The sequence below is a fragment of the Dipodomys spectabilis genome, unplaced genomic scaffold (assembly GCF_019054845.1).
Source record: "Dipodomys spectabilis isolate Male_0828 unplaced genomic scaffold, ASM1905484v1 ptg000234l, whole genome shotgun sequence".
NCBI lineage: Eukaryota > Metazoa > Chordata > Mammalia > Rodentia > Heteromyidae > Dipodomys > Dipodomys spectabilis.
Window position 1 is genome coordinate 12,960,116 of NW_024870911.1, and position 8,600 is coordinate 12,968,715.

The window sequence follows — 8,600 nt, forward strand, 5'->3', positions numbered from 1 at the left end:
AGAGCAAAGGTTTGACGGTGGACATGGATGGAAGGTCAGGTAGAGGGAAACAGCCAGGAAAGAAAGAAGATTAAAGACCCTGGAGCTTATGGTGTTGAAAGAATCATCCGTCTGAATACTAAACTAATGAAAAATTATCACAAGAATTTTGGAGAAAATTGCAAGTGATCCAGGAGCTAAAAATATGAAAGGAGGAAAGAACTAGAGGAGATGATTGCAACAGGAGGGTTTGTGCAATCATCTGAGGGCCAGGACTTCGACGCTGGAGTGACGGGAGGTAAGAGGGAAAATGGCCAGGTGCACAGTGGGGAAAGGGTGGCCTACAGGACACCCACTGTACCTCTAGGGCTGGGACTAGGAGGGGGTGGGAGCCAAGCGGCTTGTGCCCATGCAGCAGGGAAACAGGCCCTTTGAGCAAAACATAAAAAGCTATTCCAAGCAGAGGCAAAAGATCTAAGAATTTTGTAGGTGACGGTCTCTGTCAGTAACCTGGGCCATGTTGCTCTGTAGATCTTATGTGACTGGACAGCTACTGAACAGAGGATTTTCTACAAATGGCTCAAGAAATAAAAGGCTAAATCAGATCATTGAAGTTCTATACCCTTCACTTACATCAATGTCAGGCTTTGTGAAATAAATGGTATGGAAAGATGCTTTGATTCCTTTTCCTATTTTCTACTATATGTTTTTTTATTTTTCTGAACATTTTTATTATCTTTAACTAGTTGTACAAAGGAGTTGTTAGTCACCAAAGCAGTTCATAAATAAAGTGCATCTTGATCAATGTCACCCACCCATCCCTACCCACCCCCTCCTCACTTTTCTTAATGTTCAGATTATGTATTGAATTTTTGCCACTTAACAAAGTAGTCTATGTATACAGTGTATCTTTATCTTTTCAGTAGTTGTATAAAGATGTTTCAATTCAACCTATCTGTTTGTGAGTACAATGCATCTTGGTCAATATTACCCCTTCCGATTGTTCTCCTTCATCTCTCCCAACCCCACCCATTCCCTCTAGACCTTTCTATGTTTGTATTTTTTATTTTTTGGTCCCAGTCCTGGGGCTTGAACTCAGGGTCTGGGTCCTGAGCTTGTTTGCTTACCACATTTCCAGATTTTGAGTGGTTAATAAGAGTCTCACAAACTTTTCTGCCTGGGCTGGCTTCACACCACAATCCTCAGGTCTCGGACAACTACGTAGCTAGGATTACCAGTAAGAACCACTGGTGCCTGGCAGACCTCTCTATCTAAAACAGATTCTTCTCATTCTTTAATATTTTTAGTTTGGTTTTTTAACCCAGAAAGAAGTATGTTATGTGTAGCAGTCTAGTTGAATTCCATACAGAGGAGAAACTTCATTTGCTATGCTAAAAAGTCATTCATCAAACACAAACACCATACTAAAAGGCTGAAGTTCTATGTTAATTAATACACTTGAAAGGAAAACCAAACTGGTGAAAAAATTCCTGCAAAATTCACCCAAGGCTATGAAAACGTCTGTCAGTTTCAATTTCTGCTTTTTGCAGCTAACAAAATGCAACTTGGATACCACCCACTGGATCTTTTGTATTACTGCAATATTACCCTTTAATGACAAGTAATGGATATTTTGTGGTTCATTCATTATTATAATCTATTAGTATATACTATTTCTTTATTGTCTTCTTCATATCAGAAACATTTATAGGCTAAATCCTATAACTTCAGACACTTAGTAAATAAAAACAGTAAATAAAGCATAAAACAAAAGCTTCATTTGAAAGAAGTCAAAAATTGCCATTTCTAGACTTAGAAACATTTCTCTCTGACAGTGTTCTCAGGGGTAATAAAATCAATCATTTCATGTGCCTGCTATACTTTTGCATCTAAAACAGCTTTATGTTTGTGTGATTGTAAGCTTTAGATTTTAATTTTCACTTTCCAAAAATGGTATCATGCTGTATTTGTTTGGGAAATGGCTTTCCTTTTCGATTTGTATTAAATTACTAAAGTTCTTTCTGTAGTCTGGCTCCTATGTTTCTCCTTTACAATGCTCTATAGTGGGAATTTCCACAGCTCATGAACCCACTCGCCCTCTCTTCCACTGATGAACATTTATATTCTTTCCATATTGCCTTAAGTAAGGGGGTAATACATAACCCGGGCGAACATACATGAGAGATGCTCCCAGACATAGGATTCACATGATATGAAAATGGTCCTCCTTTTTTAGATTATGGCCAGATATCACTTCAAATGGCAACAGCAAATTACACTTCCTGAAGAAATATATAATGGATCCTTGAAAAGCCAAATCCACACTTCTATTTTCAGATTTTTAAGTTTTGTATCAAATGCTGGTGTCTTGCACCTGCAATCCTAGCTACTCAAGAGGCTGAGACATGAGGATTGGGGTTAGAAGCCAGCCCCGGAAGGAAAATCTGTAAGACTTTTATCTCCAAGTAACCACCATAAAGGTGGAAATGGAGGTATGGCTCAACTGGTCGAGTGTTACCCTTGAGCAGAAAAGTTCAGGGATGGTGCAAATGCGGGGTTCGAGCCCCCAGACAAATACAAACAAACAGAAGGAAGTCAAGCCCATGTAAAGTGGTGCTTGACACGGTCTTACTGGGATTTCCAGTGATGTCATCTATGTCATCATGGCTTTCCTGCTCATATGTCCATCTCATGTGTACAATATTGCGTCCTGTTTTCTGTCCATTTTTTGCCAGTCCTAGGGCTTGAACCCAGTGCCAGAGCACTGTCCCTGAGCTTCTCTGTGCTCAAGGCTAGCACTCTACCACTTGAGCCACAGCACCACTTCCAGTTTTTCTGTTTATGTATTACTGAGGAATTGAACCTTCATTCATGCTAGGCATGCTCTCTACCACTAAGCCATATTCCCGGCCCTTCCCTCCATTCATATGATATGACATTTATACTCCCCTTATTGCCAGAGGTCCCAGTGTGCTCTTCCTTATTTTTCTTATTTTATAATAATTTAAACAGGAAAAGTTGAGAGAAAAATACATAACATTTCCATTCATATTCTTCACCCCTAGTCTATAGCAATTAACATTTCATCTTATTTGCCTTATCATTCTCATTTGCTCCCCTCCTCACCTCTCCCTACTTCTTCTTGTTCATGAATAAATATTTTTCTGATCCTGAGAGTAAGTTTCAAATGTAATGTTACATTGAGCAGGACTTTACTGTGTAATTCTTAAAGCAAAGATGCCCTTCTACAGAGGCAAATACAACCATCAAAAATCAAGATATAAATCTAAGAGCTGGTGGCTTACTCCTGTAATCCTGGCTACTCAGGAGGCTGAGATTTTAGGATTGCAGTTCAAAGCCATCCCAGACAGAAAAGTCCATTAGCCTCTTAATTCCAATTAACCACCAAAACACCAGAAGTGGCGCTGTGGCTTAAAGTAGTAGAGATCGAGCATTGAAGGAAAAAGCTCGGGGGGACAGCACCCGGGCCAAGTTCAAGCCTCATAACCCACCAAAAAATATTAAGAGATTACACTGACATAAGTCTACAAACCTCATACACTCCATTCATATTTTGTCAACTGCTTTTTTCATGGCTTAAGATGTAATCTATGGTTACATATTGAACACTCCCGCAAGTAGTTATTATGCCTTTTATCCATCCCCATCAACCTGGAACAGATCATCTGTCTCTGTTTTTCATGGCCTCAATCTTTATTTAAGTACAGGTGATTACTTTGTAGAATGTCCTTGTTAGGAGATTTTTAATCAAAACTGGCTGGAAGTCATTCATTTGGGGCCCCAGAACATTACAGGAGTGATGGGATTTCCTTCCCAGTGCATTGTGGGGAGGCACATGGTGTTCATTTGTCTCATTATGGATGAAGTTAATATTTACTACCTGATTAATGTAGTATATGCCAAATTTCTCTATTACAGGGTTACATAATAAGAACTTGGGTTTATTGGTTAATGCAATCACACATAGATAGTGGGTTTGTATGTGCATGTTATTATCTCACTGAGTTAATGACCATAGCTTCCTATTAGTGATATCTATATTCCACAAGTATCCTACTTATTTTTTACCCTTCCATGTAAGTTGTGAAATAAGCTTAGAAAGTTGCATGATTTTGGTTTCAATGACACTGAATCAATAATTCAAGTTGCATAGAGAATGGGCATATTGTACTGTCTTTTTTTTTTCTTTTACATTTTTTTCTTTTACATTTCTTAATGATGGGTTATGTTTTCTATATGGAAATCTTCTTGAAATAATATCCCCAAGGCATTTGAACTGTTGGTTTCAGGAGCTAAAGTTCTGAGAATTAGGCCAAAAAGAAGACCGTTTTTTTTTAAATATTTGAAACTGGAATTCACCCCACACTACACTGGTGTGGGTTCAGATCAACTTGACATGGATAATTGAATAGTGAATATTTGACCTTAATAAGTATTTAAGACTGGTGGTGAAATATATTTGGCTCATAATACATCAACTAGAGCTGATGTCCCACTATTTCTTTCACTATCTCTGACCTATAATCAGTATTTCTTCTTGTGCTGGGAGAAGACTGAGGAGAAGAAGGGGAAAGAGCCCATAGCTACAATTCTATTGTCCTAAATGAGAGGTGTCTTTAGAGACTAAGACAGTATGGGTCAAAAAGGACTGTGGGAGAAAACCAGGAGGAGGAGGGTGGGAGAAGGTGTATCAGAAACAAGGTAAGAGTCAGGAGGAAAGACTGGAGTTACTATTCAAAAAGTAATGGGTCATGGTTGTCAATCATTCTATTGTGGCCAATCAACCCAATGACAAATTACCATTCACAGGGAATACTACTAGCAGGTAGCCCCCAAGACCAAGAAACAAGAAGGAAAACCTCCTCTGGTTTTGCCCATTACCAGTTACCCATGAAAGCCAAAGAGAAAACTAAGTTTTATGCAAAATTTTTAAAAAAGAAAGCAAAAGCCTTACTAGTGAGTATAAATTTGACAGCAACTATCCCATGGTCATACAGATCCAAGATGAGTTCAGAGAGGAACATTCCAGGAGGACCAACAGCTTGTGGTCTCTCGAGATTTGGCTTGATTCAAAGTCAGCATCGTATAAAACCAGGGAAACCATGGCAACTTGGCATTCCTTTGAGAGAGGGTCATCAAGAATATGAAGTTAGTTCTCGCTTCAGAAGCACATACACTAAAATTGGAATGATACAGAGAAGATTAGCATGGCTCCAGAGCAAGGATGACACGCAAATTCGTGAAGCTTTCCATATTTTTGTTGTTGTTGTTTTGTTTGAGGTAGGGATGCATGGGAAATTGGGGTTTTTAAGTCCTCGAAACACACTTGAGCACGGAAATGCAGTACTGTAAGGAAGAGGGACTTCCAGCTTACACAGACACCATCTTCAGCCGCGTGACAGGGACACTTGCGTTGGCGTTTGTAAGGCACATTAAGCATGCTAAGTGGCCGGGATCAGAACTCTCCTATCTGAACATACTGGGGAGCAAAGCAGCGGTGACATAGGATCCTGGGGGGTCTCCCGTGTAGGAATGGAACATGACTGGTCTCCTAACCAACGTGCACTGAGAAGCAATCAACGGGTCGGTCGTGGCCACTCCTGGGGAGATGTGAGTGGCAGTCTTTGGGATAACCTTCGGCCTTTTGGAGTTAGAAGAGCCTACTATTTCAGATGCACTCACTGGTGGTCATTCTTTGCAGACAGTCCTTAAGGCTGAAAACACAGAGAATGGGTATTTCAAGAGGCTTTTCTTTTAAAATAGACTTTTGTGACCCACTAATTTAAGGTATTGCAAAGCGACTTTGCATATGTCTTGAAGTTGACTTCATTATTGGTTGAAGGCCTCAGAAGTGGTGGTTTGCTTTGATGGGAGCAGCTACTACTGTGGTCTTTCCTCCTTCTTACTTTTGCTTTTTCTCCTATCTCCACCATTTCTTCTGCACAAAGATGTCTAATGTTCATCCTGAACATTTTTAAAAATGCAGAATTTTATGTGACTGATTTTTTGCCTCACAATTATGCTGTGAATTTTACAAAAATTTATTTTCTTTTTTAATAATGTATTGTACCAAAGCTGTTTTCATAGCACATAGATGTCTGTAACCAATAATGTAGCAGTTCTGCACTTCAACACAAGGTGTAACTAGACCATTTTTAAAGATCAGACCCAGAAACAAAACAAATTAAAGAAAGATTGGACAAATGGTATTGCATGAAATTGCAGAGCTTCTGCATGGCAAAGGACATAGCTAGCAAGATCAATAGAAAGCCCACAGATTGGGAGAAGATCTTCACTAGCCATATAACGGACAAGGGTCTCATATCTAAAATATACGTGGAACTCAAAAAATTAAATCCCCCAAAAACAAATCCTCAAAGAACTGCCCAATAAATAAGTGGGCTAAAGACTTACAGAGAAACTTCTCTGAAGAGGAAAGAAGGATGGCCAATAGACACATGAAGAAATACTCAACCTCTCTAGTCATGAAAGAAATGCAAATCAAAACAACACTGAGACACCACCTCACCCCAGTTAGAATGGCTATAATCAAGAACTCTAATAACAACAGATGCTGGAGGGGATGTGGACAGAAGGGAATCTTACTGCACTGTTGGTGGGAGTGTAAACTTGTCCAACCACTCTGGAAAGCAGTATGGAAGGTCCTCATAAGACTCCACATAGAGCTCCCCTATGACCCAGCAATTCCACTTTTGTAGGCATTTACCCAAATGATCACAAACAAGACCATACTAAAGCCACCAGCACAACTATGTTTATTGCAGCATTATTTACCATAGCTAAGATATGGGGCCAACCCAGATGCCCCTCAGTAGATGAATGGATCAAGAAAATGTGGTATACAGATATACAATGGAATTCTATGCCTCCATCAGAAAGAATGACATTGCCCCATTTGTTAGGAAATGGAAAGACTTGGAAAAAATTATATTAAGTGAAGTAAACCATGCCCAAAGAAACATAGGTCCCATGGTTTCCTTTATTTGCAATAACTAGTATATGTCTGAGACAAGCAGAAATGGTCAGATAAGTTGATGTTAGGGAAATGAACCCCAAGATAAGGACTCAAATTTTTTTTTCTTTCTTGCAATTGTTTCTAACATATTTATAAAATGATTTTTTTGTTGCTTTGTATGTCCCTCCCCCACGGTATAACCTCTGTTTTCACTGTATTTGATGTTGGTACAATTTGGGGAGGGGAAGGGAAAAAACAAATCATTTAAATAGGGATACAGGTGGATCCATTGCAACAATGAGATGTGTAAGACGTTATGTCAAAAAACGAACTTCACAACTTTGGCCAGTGGGGAGGGGGGAAGGAGTGAGGGGAGGGAGATGGGAAGGAATGGGAAGGGGAAACAAAGGAGAAGGCAACAATGCTTGATAAGAAATGTACTCGTTACCTTGCCCATGTAATTGTAACCCCTGTGTACAGTATTTTCACAATAAAAAAAAAGAAAAACAAAAATAACTTTTAGTCTAAATCCAAGATGTAAAAGAGTCAAGTGCTATTTTGTAACACCAGTGGGCTGCCGCCTGACTTGACAATAAAAACCAGCATGATAACGAAAGGAGGGAATGTGTAAGGCTATATCACCCATCATCATGTTGGAGACGCACTAAATCAAATTACAACTTGTAACCTGAAATTTATGTTAATATATTTTGAAGCAAGAATAACCCATTTTGACTAAAGGAAAGAATGTTTTGTTTCCTTTAAAAATATAAAGAGCCCTGATTTCAAACTAAATAAATGTCTTAAAGAAGGCATATATTTCCTGGAATTTAATTTTCTGTGATTAAATCTTTTGAGGAAGCTCTGTTGGATATTTTTATAAGACAGCTATACGGAGAATATTTCAGTGGCATATTTTGGTTCTATAGTATTTCATTCCCATCCCCAGGGTTCTCCTTGTGACATATTTCTTTAACAAGTGAGTAATATTCTAAGGAACTTTTACTGCTAATAAGGTTAAGAAAGAACATATAAAAGAGAATTACTAAGCCTCTTTAGAATGCTTCTAAGTGCTTAGTGAAGTATTTCTAAATATGCATACATAAACATTTTAAGGAAATGAGTTGGCAAACTTGTGGAGGGAAAGCCATGGAGCAATTAAGAAAGGTCCTACAGAATAACAGAGAAAGCAAAATAAATATGGCATGTCTACAAGCAGTGAAATGCAGCCAAATGTGATGTGTGTGTTTCTCTCTAAAAGTTATATGGGCCATTAAGTTCTGAATTTATATCTAGTCAGAGTAGAAACTTCGATATTAGGGATTTTACCAACTTTATCACTTTCCTCTGAATAACTCTTAGTATAAACAAGACACTCAAAATGCTAATGTATTTATTTAAATAATGTAGGCCTGTGTATATGGATTGACAAATTATACCTTTTTCTTTTTGTGGGGAAGGGGTTGGAACAGGGTCTCACTATGTTGTTTAGACTTGCTATATAGCCTACAAGCTAGCCTTGACTGGTGATCTTCCTGTCTCAGTATCTGAAGTGCTGGGATTATAGGCATATGCTACCACTTCTTTCTTGATATTTTTACTTTTCTTTTTATCTTTTCTTCTC

The 8,600-nt window shown here is 38.6% G+C and overlaps 1 non-coding gene across 1 annotated transcript; it reads left to right on the top strand.

The window, feature by feature from the left end:
• Nucleotides 1–5,152: 5,152 nt before the first annotated feature.
• LOC122124424 lies at nt 5,153–5,259 on the top strand. The gene has a single exon (XR_006150541.1). It is a non-coding gene; the product is annotated as a U6 spliceosomal RNA (small nuclear RNA).
• The last annotated feature ends 3,341 nt before the right edge of the window (nt 5,260–8,600 follow it).